Source organism: Panulirus ornatus, chromosome 5 (assembly GCF_036320965.1).
Source record: "Panulirus ornatus isolate Po-2019 chromosome 5, ASM3632096v1, whole genome shotgun sequence".
Taxonomy (NCBI): domain Eukaryota; kingdom Metazoa; phylum Arthropoda; class Malacostraca; order Decapoda; family Palinuridae; genus Panulirus; species Panulirus ornatus.
The window spans coordinates 16,213,893-16,226,392 of record NC_092228.1 but is presented as its reverse complement, the minus strand read 5'-3'; the positions used below and the strand labels follow the sequence as shown (position 1 = coordinate 16,226,392).

The 12,500-nt window shown below is 45.6% G+C and overlaps 1 protein-coding gene across 12 annotated transcripts in view; it reads left to right on the top strand.

The window, feature by feature from the left end:
• Nucleotides 1-12,500, top strand: part of LOC139748602 (TOX high mobility group box family member 4-B-like) — an 844,810-nt gene that overhangs the window by 512,775 nt on the left and 319,535 nt on the right. The window contains exon 2 of one of the 12 annotated variants that reach the window (XM_071661733.1): nt 5,815-5,864. The exons of the other annotated variants lie outside the window; for them this stretch is intronic. The gene's annotated coding sequence lies outside the window, so the exon portion shown is untranslated. The remainder of the gene's footprint in view (nt 1-5,814; nt 5,865-12,500) is intronic. 12 annotated transcript variants of the gene reach the window in all.

Here is a 12,500-nt window from a genome sequence, read left to right as displayed (position 1 = left end):
TCCCCTCCCCTCCCCTCCCCTCCCCTCCCGTCTCGTCTCGTCTCGTCTCGCCTCGCACCTTTCACACAGCTAACTTTTGCCTTAGTGTTCTGGTGGCGTGCGCAATATTGGTATGTGAGAAGGGGTGCGAGTGGGGGGGGGGGGTTGGGGAGTGCCAATATAGCCGACCGGAGTCGATGTTGGGGCAGCGACACTTGTGGCACTCCCTTCCCCCTTCCCCTTCGTGGCACTCCCGCTCCCCTTCATCTTCCTCTCACCCTTCGTAACACTCCTGTCCCCCCCCTTCTCCTCCTCCTCCTCCTTGTGGCACTCCCGTCCAACTTACCCATCCACCCCCTTCCTCTCTCTTTCCTCACCTTGTGGCACTCCTTGTCCCCTTACCCCTTCCCTTCCTCACCTTGTTGCACCCTCCTCTCTCCTCCTCCTCCCTCCTCCCTCACCATGTGGCACTCCTTGTCCCCTTCCCCCTTCCCTTCCTCACCTTGTTGTACCCTCCTCTCTCCTCCTCCTCCCTCCTCCCTCACCATGTGGCACCTTACCCCCCTTTTTTCTGCCTCAATCATCCTTGTTGGCACTCATTGCCCCCCGCCGCCTTCCCTCCCTCGTGGCACTCTCCCAGGGTGAGGGCACCGTACTGGGCTCTGCGCGAGAGTTCGGACGAAGGTCGAGTGCCCAAGTAGATGTAACACGAGGAGATGAAGGAAGGAGACTCCCCCCGCCTCGCCCCGCCACCAGTAGAACTTACCCTTTTTTCCTTACGTCTCGGGAACAGACGAAGGTGCATGCCAAACAAATCTCGTCCCTCGACGCTCTTGAAGAAGAGTTCTGGAAATGGTCGAGTATTCGGAAATGTCGGAGGCCTGGATGGTAAAGCCATATTCCAGACCCTCTGAAGAAGAGTTCTGGAAATGGTCGAGTATTCGGAAATGTCGGAGGGCTGGATGGTGGTGCTCTATTCCAGACCAGCTCAGTATTCCAGACCCCTCTCAAAAGTCCTGGAAATGGTCGAATGCCCGGAAATGTCGGATGCCTGGCTGGTGCCATTTTTCCGAGACTAAACAAAAAAGAATGATGCTTTAGAATGAACTGTTCAGGAAGAACACACCTGTTTGTTTACCGTCGACAGATGTAAACAACGGATACAGCTCCCCCGTTGACCAACTCACGAACCACAAAGATCCGTTATCTGGATAACCGAAGTTTTATTTGACAAGTCGGATAACCGAAACGATCGGTTATCCGGATAACCGAACTTTTATTTAAAAAGTCGGATAACTGGAACGATCGTTTATGCGGATAACCGAACTTTTATTTGACAAGTCGGATAACTGGAACGATCGGTTATCCGGATAACAGGTTGTTTACTGTATTACGCAGCGCTTGCCTTCGTCCAGTAGACATGAAGGCGCTTTGAAGGAAGGGGGAAACGGGCAAGTATTTTCTTTGAAGGAAGAGGGGGAGGAGCGATCTCTTCTTTGAAGTCAGGGAGATGAGAGACGTCATATCAGGGGAGGATTAAACCTGCTTGTCAGCCTTGGAGGTTAGAGTCGACCATTTGGAGTGGTCTGGGAGGCAGACCTGAAACTAGGACGGTTCTAGGACGGTCACGAAGTTTTTTGAAGTTTAAGGGGTTTTGGAGAATTGGGTTGAAACAGATTCTTGGAATATCTTTCTATATATATATATATATATATATATATATAGCAAAAGGTCACAGTGGTGAGCGTGATCTAGTATATGCACAAAACCACAGGAAAGTGAAACACGGTAAGTTCCCAAGTGCACTTTCGTGTAATGATCACTTCGTCAGGGAAGATACAAGAATGAGATAGAAAACGTACCACAGTCAGTTGATGTACAAATTCTAAGACTGGAATGTTGCCAGACCCGAACACCACCATCCGGTAACGCTTGTGTTTACCAATGGCGTCTTAGCTACGTCTCCTCCTCGTATATGAACTGACTGTTCTACGTCCTCTATCTCATTTTTGTATCTCCCCTGAGGATGTGATTATTACACGAAAGTGCACTTGGGAACTTACAGTGTTTCATTTTTCTGTGGTTTTATGCATATATATATATATATATATATATATATATATATATATATATATATATATATATATATATATATATAATGTTGCTCGGTGAAAGTGACAATGAGAAACGAATATTTTTTCTCTTAACTGGTGTCTGTCATGTCGATTCCTGCATTTTCATTTGATAGCTTACGATTATGAAATGCAAATTTATGTATTAAAAAGGTTTACAGTCCAGTTGAAACCCGTTATACTGTATTTGTTACTGTATTGATTTTTGTAGTTGCGTCGCTCCGCTCCCTCCCCCCCCCCCCCCCTCCCTCAAAAAAAAAATACATATGTAATATAGTATTTAGTGTGATGTAGTTGGTCTGACCAATTCGTAATGTTAAGAGTGACAGAGCCACAGGTCGCATTTCGTAATGCGCGATGTGACGATATAGACAGAGAGAACATTCGTAATGTTTAGTGTGACATAGCCAAACGGTGCGTTTGTATTGTGACATAGCCATGTAGAACATTCGTAATAATGTGACATAGTCGCACAGGACATTTCGTAATACTTCATTTATCATTACCATTCGTAATATGTAATGTGACACAGCCAATCAAAAACATTTCGTAATACGTAATGTGACACAACCAATCAAAACATTTCGCTATACGTAATGTGGCACAACCAATCAAAAACATTTCGCAATACGTAATGTGGCACAGCCAATCAAAAACATTTCGCAATACGTAATGTGGCACAGCCAATCAAAACATTTCGCAATACGTAATGTGGCACAACCAATCAAAACATTTCGCAATACGTGATGTGGCACAGCCAATCAAAAACATTTCGCAATACGTAATGTGACGCAGCCAATCAAAACCTTTGGCAATTCGTAGTGTGGCACACAACTTTCCTTACCGACCATTCGTCAGAGATGATTTTGTAACATAGACCGAACATTTCGCAACCGTCCTGGCACACAGTGGAGAAGGGTCTAATGAACATTGGTTCAATCACACACATTTTTCCCTCCCTCAGTCCTTACTTGCCCCAGCCGGCTGGTGTATTGTTGAGCGTGTGTGTGTGTGTGTGTGTATGTTGCTAATTAGGATATCTGGTACACGTGCGGGACGAGGAGGAGGCTGCTGGTCGATGATGATGTCATGTGTGAGTTCCTATGGAAGGGAGGGAAAAAAAAAAAAAATATATATATATATATATTGAAAGCCGCTGGGAATTTCGTTGATTTGCCCCGCGATAGCGATTCTGTTGAAGTGAATGCTTCGCGCGCGCGCGCGCGTGTGTGTGTGTGTGTGTATAGATAGATAGATAGATGTGTGAGTAAGAGGGAGAGAGAGAGAGAGAGAGAGAGAGAGAGAGAGAGAGAGAGAGAGAGAGAGAGAGAGAGAGAGAGAGAGGGGGGGGGGGGGGGCAGGGCGAACGGTCTGCCGAAGGTGTGGGAGGATAAGGCAGGTGTTGGAAGTAGTTCCTGGGAGAGACAGGAAGACCATTGCGTGTATATAAGTTCATCGGTTGATGTCAAGCGGGAGTGCTTACTAAGGTGAACCTCGTCTTTCAGCAGGGAAGGACAGCTGTGGTTTTAGTGGCTGTCTGACAGGGGAAAGACAGCCCTGGTTCCAGTGGCTGTCAGACAGGGGAAAGACAGCCATGGTTCCAGTGGCTGTCTGACAGGGGAAAGACAGCCATGGTTCCAGTGGCTGTCTGACAGGGGAAAGACAGCCCTGGTTTCAGTGGCTGTCGGAAAGGAGAAAGACAGCCCTGGTTCCAGTGGCTGTCTGACAGGGGAAAGACAGCCATGGTTTCAGTGGCTGTCTGACAAGGGAAAGACAGCCATGGTTTCAGTGGCTGTCGACCCATGTCCAGGCTCCAGCGTCTGTCTTCTTCCCCCAGGAAACAAGTTGATGTACCTCGGGCGGGGGGGTAGTAGTGGCAAGGGCACATCTCGGACCCCGAGTCATGCTCGTCCTCTTAATTCTCGCCCGCCTCCGGGGAGGTGTGCTCACACAGGTGGCCCGTCGGGCCTCGCGATTCTTGGGGGGGGTTGGGGGGGATCCCGATGACAGCCGATAAGCGCTATCGTCCTGGGTTATGCCAAGATCCCAGCAGGGGGCACCGCATCTAACTAGTATATATAGATAAGGGAACAATAAGACTCTGGTAAGTGTATGAGGCTGCACAAAGTGCGCTAGTGCAATCGAGCGGGAGGCTGGTACAGCAAAAAAAAAAAAAAAAGATTTTATATAGATCGTGTGTGAGGCGTTTTAAGGAAGGGGGAGGGAAAACATTTTCGTCATTCGTGGTAGATTACCTTGATTTATTTAACTGATGTGCCCTGCCTGCTGCAGGGGGGGTTGGGGGGGGTGGTCTCCTCCAGTGTCGTGACAAAAAGGCAGCGTCGCTTGGCGGATTTAGATATAATCGGGGTCATTACCGAGAGCAGAGAGTGCGCGCCTGTAGGTGGAGGGAGGTGTGTGTGTGTGTGTGTCCCCCCCTGGTGAGGACGAGTGATCGACGGGTTCACTGTAATCCACTAAATCGTTTCGAAATGAGACAACACCCGTGATCCCCTCCCTTCACCCCCGGCTGCTGCTCCCCCCGAGTGTTCTAATGGAAAGACTAATACTTTGTGTTTGTTGATCTCGCAGACACACACACACACACACACACACACACACACACAACACACACACACACACACACACACACACACACACACACACACACAAGCAGGAGTCACTGCGGGGGGGGGGGGGGGGGGGCGTCGTTTGAAAGCCTTCGAAACGCTTCATAGACTCGGAACTCACGGTCGTCCGAATCGTGTGTGGGATCCTTGCCTTGCGGTACCTCCTCCTCCTCCTCCTCCGCGAGACTCGGCCCTCAGTACCTCCCAGTACCTCCCTCCTGCGCGACGACCCAGTGTGTGGCTTGGCATCGTCTTCCGCCTAGGTTAGGGTTGGCGTAAGGTCGGTACTCATGACTTGTGAGCATGTGACGTATGGTGTGGGTTAAAGCATCTTGTTGACCCACCAACATTGAAAACGCCAGGTATAAAGTAAGTGTACCAATAAGGACAGAATTCATGATCAAAATGTATGGGAAAATGAGACTTGTATGTATAAGCCACTGAAAATTGATATTGGAGTTCTACGTAGGTCTGGAGAATTGACCTCGGAGGATCCTGGAGTGGAGTTCTACCGTGTTTGAGTGTCAGGGAAAACATGTACAGTCCAGAGGTGTGTGTGTGTGTGTGTGTGTGTGTGTGTGTGTTGCTCTGTGTTTAGTTATGCTGGCTGAGTTATGTATGGGGGCAAGATAACAACATCATTACTAGTACAGACTGAACATTATTATTATTATTATTATTATTATTATTATTATTATTATTATTATTATTGTTATTATTATTATTATTATTATTATTATTATTATTATTGTTATTATTATTATTATTATTATTATTATTATTATTATTATTTTTATTATTATTATTATTATTATTATTATTATTATTATTATTATTATTATTATTATTGCTGTTATTAGTATTGTTGTTTTATTGATATTCTTAATGTTATTATTATTATTATTATTATTATTATTATTATTATTATTAATATTATTGTTTTTGTTATTGTTGTGTTTGTTGTAGTTGTGTTTGTGGTTGTACATGTATATAGAGCATGTCCAGTATACTGTCCAGTGGCAGTATAGCGAAAACCCCGCCTCACTAACAGTGTGTCTGTGTTTACCCCACAGGTAAGGGCGAGGCTGGCATTCACACAGTCTGTTGCTAAAGCGCTGCTCAGGTGAGTTGGCTGGACCAATTATATATTTTTTTTTCATGATATATATATATATATATATATTTATATGTAATGGTGGCATCCCATGTTCTACCCTCTCATACGCCCCGGAATACAGTTAGTGTCGTCATTCTCATTTGGTTATCAAGTTATACCCGACTAATTTGCATAGATACAATTATTTAGCGCGTTAGTAGTAATGCTATATGATGGGGTGTGTGTGTGTGTGTGTGTGTGTGTGTGCATTATCCGTTGTGATACGTGTTGATTATCTGGTATTAATGTATATATATATATATATATATATATATATATATATATATATATATATATATATATATATGGGAATGAATAAAGGCAGACAGTATGAATTATGTACCTGTGTATATATGTATATGTCTGTGTGTGTATATATCTGTATACGTTGAGATGTATAGGTATGTGTATTTGCGTGTGTGGACTTGTATGTATATACATGTGTATGTGGGTGGGTGGGGCCATTCTTTCGTCTGTTTCCTTGCGCTACCTCGCTAACGCGGGAGACAGCGACAAAGCAAAAGAATATATATATATATATATATATATATATATATATATATATATATATATATATATATATATATATATATATATATGTGTGTGTGTATGGTGATCGGTTACAGATTGCCGAATACTGGCGCGCACACCGGATATTTTTCACTATTCTCCGTTGGTGTTATTATTATTATTATGATTTGAAATTTTTTAGTCCTGAACTTTTTTAAGAGGATTTTTTTTATGTAGTGTGTGTGTGTGTGTGTGTGTGTTTTTGAAAAGGTGGAGGTTGATATTGGCCGTAATTTTTAAATTGATGGGACTTAATGGATACTCTGGTTGATTATGTGTTATTATATATATATATATATATATATATATATATATATATATATATATATATATATATATATATATATATGGCGTCCTAGGTACGTCTCTTCGTTGTATATGAACTGATTGTTATATTTCTCTCTTGTGTCTCCCCTGATGATGTGATTATTACACGAAAGTGCACTTGGGAACTTATCGTGTTTCATTTTCCCCGTGGACTCGTAGGAATATACTTGATCACGCGCAAAATTGTGATCCTTTCCGATATACTTTTTATATTTCTGCAGACAAATGTCTCATTAGATTTTGTTGCTGACTGAGTCGATGTCTTATGGTGCGTATTTTGCTTGTGCACAATGATGGTACGACCCTTGAGTTCGATGATGGTACGACCCTTGAGCACGGTGATGGTACAACCCTGGTGTAACCATTGTGTAACCTTCATGCCCAGAGATCGTACCGTCGTGATTAAGGATCGTACCGTCGTGACTAAGGATCGTACCGTCGTGGCTAAGGATCGTACCGTCGTGTTCATGGATTGCACCGTCGTGCATAGGGTGGAGGTACTTTTGAATTACGTCGCTATATATATATATATATATATATATATATATATATATATATATATATATGTGTGTGTGTGTGTGTGTGTGTGTGTTAGTGTATACAAGTGATCCATAGAAGTCGGCAGGTTGACGTAACCCGCTGGGACAACATCTTGGGGTAGAATGATCCTTGTGGACCATTGGTCGTAGGGTCATTTGTCTGGGCGGCGAGACGGGTCTTACTAAGAGAGAGAGAGAGAGGTTTTCGCCCTTTATGCACAGATGAACGGCATTTTCATTGGGTTTTTTCCTTCCACTTTTTTTTTCATCTGTTTCCTCTTTTGTTCCCTTTTTGTAAGGCCAAGATTGTTCTCGTTCTTTTTTGTAATTTTTTGTTTTGTGTTTGTTAGTCGGTGAGTGCTTTTGTTTCGCTGTGAACTGTGTGTGTGTGTGTGTGTGTGTGTGTGTGTGTGTTAAATGGAAAGACTTATACATAAACTCGTTCTACCTCCCGTCTTAATCTTGTATATATATTTATATACTATGTCTGTATTTATATGTATGTATGCACACACACACACACACACACACACACACACACACACACACACACACACACACACACACACCCTTGCCTCTGTGTGTGTGTGCGTGTGTGTGTGTTTGTGTGTGTGTGTGTTCGTGTGTTGTGTGTGTGTGTTGTGTGTGTGTGCGTGTGTGTGTGTGTATGTGTGTGTGTGCGCGCGCGCACCACAGAATGAAGATGAACGAGTGAGTCACAGAAATAACCTTTATGCCAAGGAAATAAATGACTAATATATCTTTTTTTTTCCCCATCTTTTTCATATTTACACGTAGTGTAAGAGAGAGGAAATTAGCCAGATTAGAATGTGCAGGTCGAGGCAGTGGTTGATGTCATGCACTTCAGCGGGAGGGTGATGAAGCGACGGGCGGCGACGTAACGAGTCTCGCTTTGAAAGAAACGAAATAGCGGCGTCCGTGCGAAGAAAACGGGAGGAGGGAGGAGTGTGGCCTGAAATACGCGCCAAACCTCCATTTTCTGTGCGTCCGTTAGGCGGCGTTGGGGGGGGGGGGGGGGTTTGTGGGGTGGGTGGAAGGGAAATAATCTTCGTGGCATGTTCATTTCCGGGTGTGTGATTTACCGTGTGTAATATGCTCTCTTAATGCCGGCCTATCCACGGTATTTGTCTGTCAGACGACAGCAGCAGCAGGAGGAGGAGGAGAGAATGCTGCGTCGCTCTGTGATGCCTCACGATGGGGGGGTGGGGTGGGGAAACGGCGATGTGGGCGGGAACCTCATTGTTGGCATACACTCACGTCGCCCTTGTTGACACTTAACCCCCTCCCCTCACCCCCCCGATTTCTTTGGTCAGTCGCGTGATTTACGCGCGAGGTGAAGGTAAATTCTCTATGTAATTTTAATGTAGGAGTATTATTATTTTTTTCTAAACACACAGACTAGTTTGGTTATATATATATATATATATATATATATATATATATATATATATATATATATATATATATATATATATATATATATATATAGGGATTTCACCTAAGCACCGTCGTGCTCAAGGACCGTACCGTCGTGCTCAAGGATCGTACCGTCGTGCTCAAGAATCATGCCGTCGTGCTCAAGGGTCGTACCGTCGTGCTCAAGGATCGTACCGTCGTGCTCGAGCATCGTACCGTCGTACCACAAGGACCTGCGCTGTCGTGCACGCAAGATTAAGTCGTCCTGGTTACCACAAGGTGTGAGGTGGGGCGGAGGGGCAACATGGAGACGTAGTATATATTTAACCACAGTGGACAAGCGTCCGCCTGGAGGTGGGGGGATGTGTACGACCACCGAGCAGGAATTGCCTCCATCAATCTTACTCTGAGGTTTTGGTGGTGTTGGTCGGTGTGATCGCTGGCGAGGGGACGTGCCAGCGGTGGGCTGGCCCTGCGATCGCTGCAACACGGACGTGCGCCGGGCTGGCGGCTTTGTGATGCGTTCTATTGATGGTTGCCTTGCTTCTCGTCGAAGGCGGAACCTTTCGTCATGCACTGCATTCTCTGATGTGAGACACTCTCTCTCTCTCTCTCTCTCTCTCTCTCTCTCTCTCTATCTATCTATCTATCTATCTATCTATCTATCTATCTATATCTATCTGCTAAACATCTGCATCGCTGTGATAGTCTCCGACGTTGTTATTTATCTTCTTGTTGTTGTCATACGTCGGCCGACTTCACTTTCGTGAGCAAGGCGTCATCATCACGACAGCTGGTCTGCACCATCACTCTAGAGATGGGTGTCATCACCTTACACCCATCACCGGTGGCGGCGTCACAGTGTAGCGTGTCTACCATCACCACCCATCCCAACACTTTGCCTCGAGGAGGGACGTCACCATCACCACTGTCAGACATCACCATCACCACTGTCAGACATCACCATCACTCTTTATCATCATCCCTACCATCACACCTCACCATCACACACACACACACACACACACACACACACACACACAGACTCACCATACCATCCCCATCACCACATGGAAGGCGGGGAAGGGAGGGGGTGTGGGGGTTTGGTATCCAGTTACAGTATCAGCTGGTAATCCAGGCCTCTGATGTCTCAAACAGCTGGCTGGGATGAACCTCTTGCTTGAGTAATTGCATTAAGAGGATCACAAGGAAAATTACGCCCTCCCAGCCAGAGGAGCCGGTCCTTACTAGCTCATCTTTCTTGACCTGAAGTAGTGGTAGGGGGGGGGGTGAGGTGTCAAGGAGGATGTGGTGGAGAGGGGAGCCGTTGGGGGTTAGGGGGTTGGTGATGGAACGGGGGAAGCATTGGAGGGGTTGGTGGGGGGGGGGGAAGAGTAGGAGGGATGTGTGGTGGAGAGTTGGTGATGGAAGGGGGAAGCATTGGAGGGGTTGGTGGTGTCAGTGGGGGAAAGAGGAGAAGGGTTGTGTGGTGGTAGAGGGAAGGAGGAGGAGGGTGTGTACTTGGGAGTAATAGGAAGGAACATGGGAAGGACAGGTGACAGGAGACCTGGTGGAAGGACAGATGACAGGAGACCTGGTGGTTCATAAGGAGGTTATCACGAGACGGGATATGGGGAAATTGGAGGGCATCCATCTCGTCGCCCTTTGCCAAGCCTCCGGCTCAACAGCCGGCAGGAAGACAGCCTAGAAGTGGCACTGTATGTAACGTAGAGAGGATATACTACCTCGGAAATTATATTGGAAAAGTGGGAGAGGAATTATTACCCTTTGCTTTTAGGTTATTCGTGAATATATTGGGAAGGAAGACCAGATCCAAGGAAGGAGTTGAGGTCTGAAGCGAAGAGGAGAAGAGAGAGAAAAAAAATAAAGATTAGAACTGTTATGTTAAGCAGGTAGGTTATGCATGTGTTCCTCCTCTTCGGACGGGCTTAAGGCGAAGGGAGGGAATCAGAGAGGAGGCAGTGCAGGACACTCCCACGGCGCTCAAAGGTCGGTATGGACGACGAAGACATGGAGAAGGATGGAGGATTTGAGAGTGGAAAATAGGGATGGAGAGGGAGGAAGGAGGATGGAAGAAGGAGTGTAGGAGGGGGACCAGGTCGTGGAAGGGAGGCGGAGTTTGAGAAGGGGTTATGGTGCACTAATTCTGTTGACTGCCGCCGTCTCCCTGACCCTCATCCCAGATTAGCGCTGGGAGGGAGGAGGAGACGGGGTAGCACTGATTGTAGGGGGGGGGGGGGGTCACGCAGGGGAGCTGTGCTGGGGTTTGAGGAGTTATGGTAGGGTGTGGGGATGTGGGTGATCTATGTAGGAGGTTGCGACGGGACTTGTAGCGGGATTGGGACAAGGACGGTGGTCGCTACTGGGGTTTTGCGACGGGCGGGGAGACGTAGGGAGGAAGGTGGCAAGCCTATTCGCGTCATGTGCTGGATGATTGGAGACCTCAGACGGATTGGTGAAAACCAACCTATACTCGACAGTCGGTGATTGGAAATACTTCCAGTGATTGGTAGGGAGGTGTCCTTCACTCATTTTTAACTGGTTGGTTGGTTAGGTGCTCCAGGTCCGTCACCCTGCCAGGGTCAGTGAGGCCAGTTAACGTCAAACGACCACATCCACCAGTTTTAAAAGAATCTTTTTTTGAAACACTGTCTTCAGGTGGTAAGGATGATGATTCTAAGACCACGTCCACTGCCACGGTTTGACATGATACCTGGCATCGTGACGTGTCCTTCAGAAGGATGATTGTGATGAATACAAACGGTTGTTAGAGCTTCCAGATGATGATGATGATTAGTAATTAGGGTAAATGATAGACTGTGTGAAAATGGGGTGGGGGTGTGGGATGGAGGACGTTCTAGGAAAGTAAAATGATGTACAAGCTTTGGAGTGGGGAGGAGGAGGGTGGGGGACCCACTTTGGAGTGGGGAGGAGGAGGGTGGGGGACCCACTTTGGAGTGGGGAGGAGGAGGGTGGGGGCCCATTTTGGAGTGGGGAGGAGGAGGAGGGTGGGGGGCCCACTTTGGGATGAAGGTCCAGAGTGTTGATGATAAATGTTAAGGGGAGGTGGTGCTATATGGGGAACGGTGGTGGGTTATCTATTATTCAGATCTCCCAGAAGGTAAAAACTTTGGAGAGCTGATCGTAGTGGAAGATATTCCAAGTTAGAATGATCGTTGAATATTGGAAGGGACGTAGTGGTTTAAAGGTTACCACTTGTTTATTTTGACTATTAGACACATTTTTATACTTCCCTTCTGATTTTTTTCATATTGATTCTTTTAAGCTTGCTTTTCGATTCTTCTTCTTCTTCTTCTTCTTCTTCTTATTATTATTATTATTATTATTATTATTATTTATTATTTGTTACGTTCGATACATGAGACATGGCAGGCTTTTAGATTAGGCTTCTGGATTATATTATTCTTTCACTTGAGTTATTTTTTTTATATAAGATTTCCTTCATTACTCATATTCTGAATTATTTTTTTTTTTCTTTTCTTTTATCTTTTCTTCTCTGCTCCAAGTCTTGTGTTGGCATGAGATACAGGTATTTCACCTCACTTCTCCGCCGTTTATTTTTCTCTTTAGTTATTGTCGTTTGGTTTATTTGTCTTTTTACTATTCGTCTTATTAATTTTGGGCGGTTTTGTTTGTGTGTGTGTGTGTGTGTGTGTGTGTGTGGCTTGGTCCTGTAGTGACAAGTTGT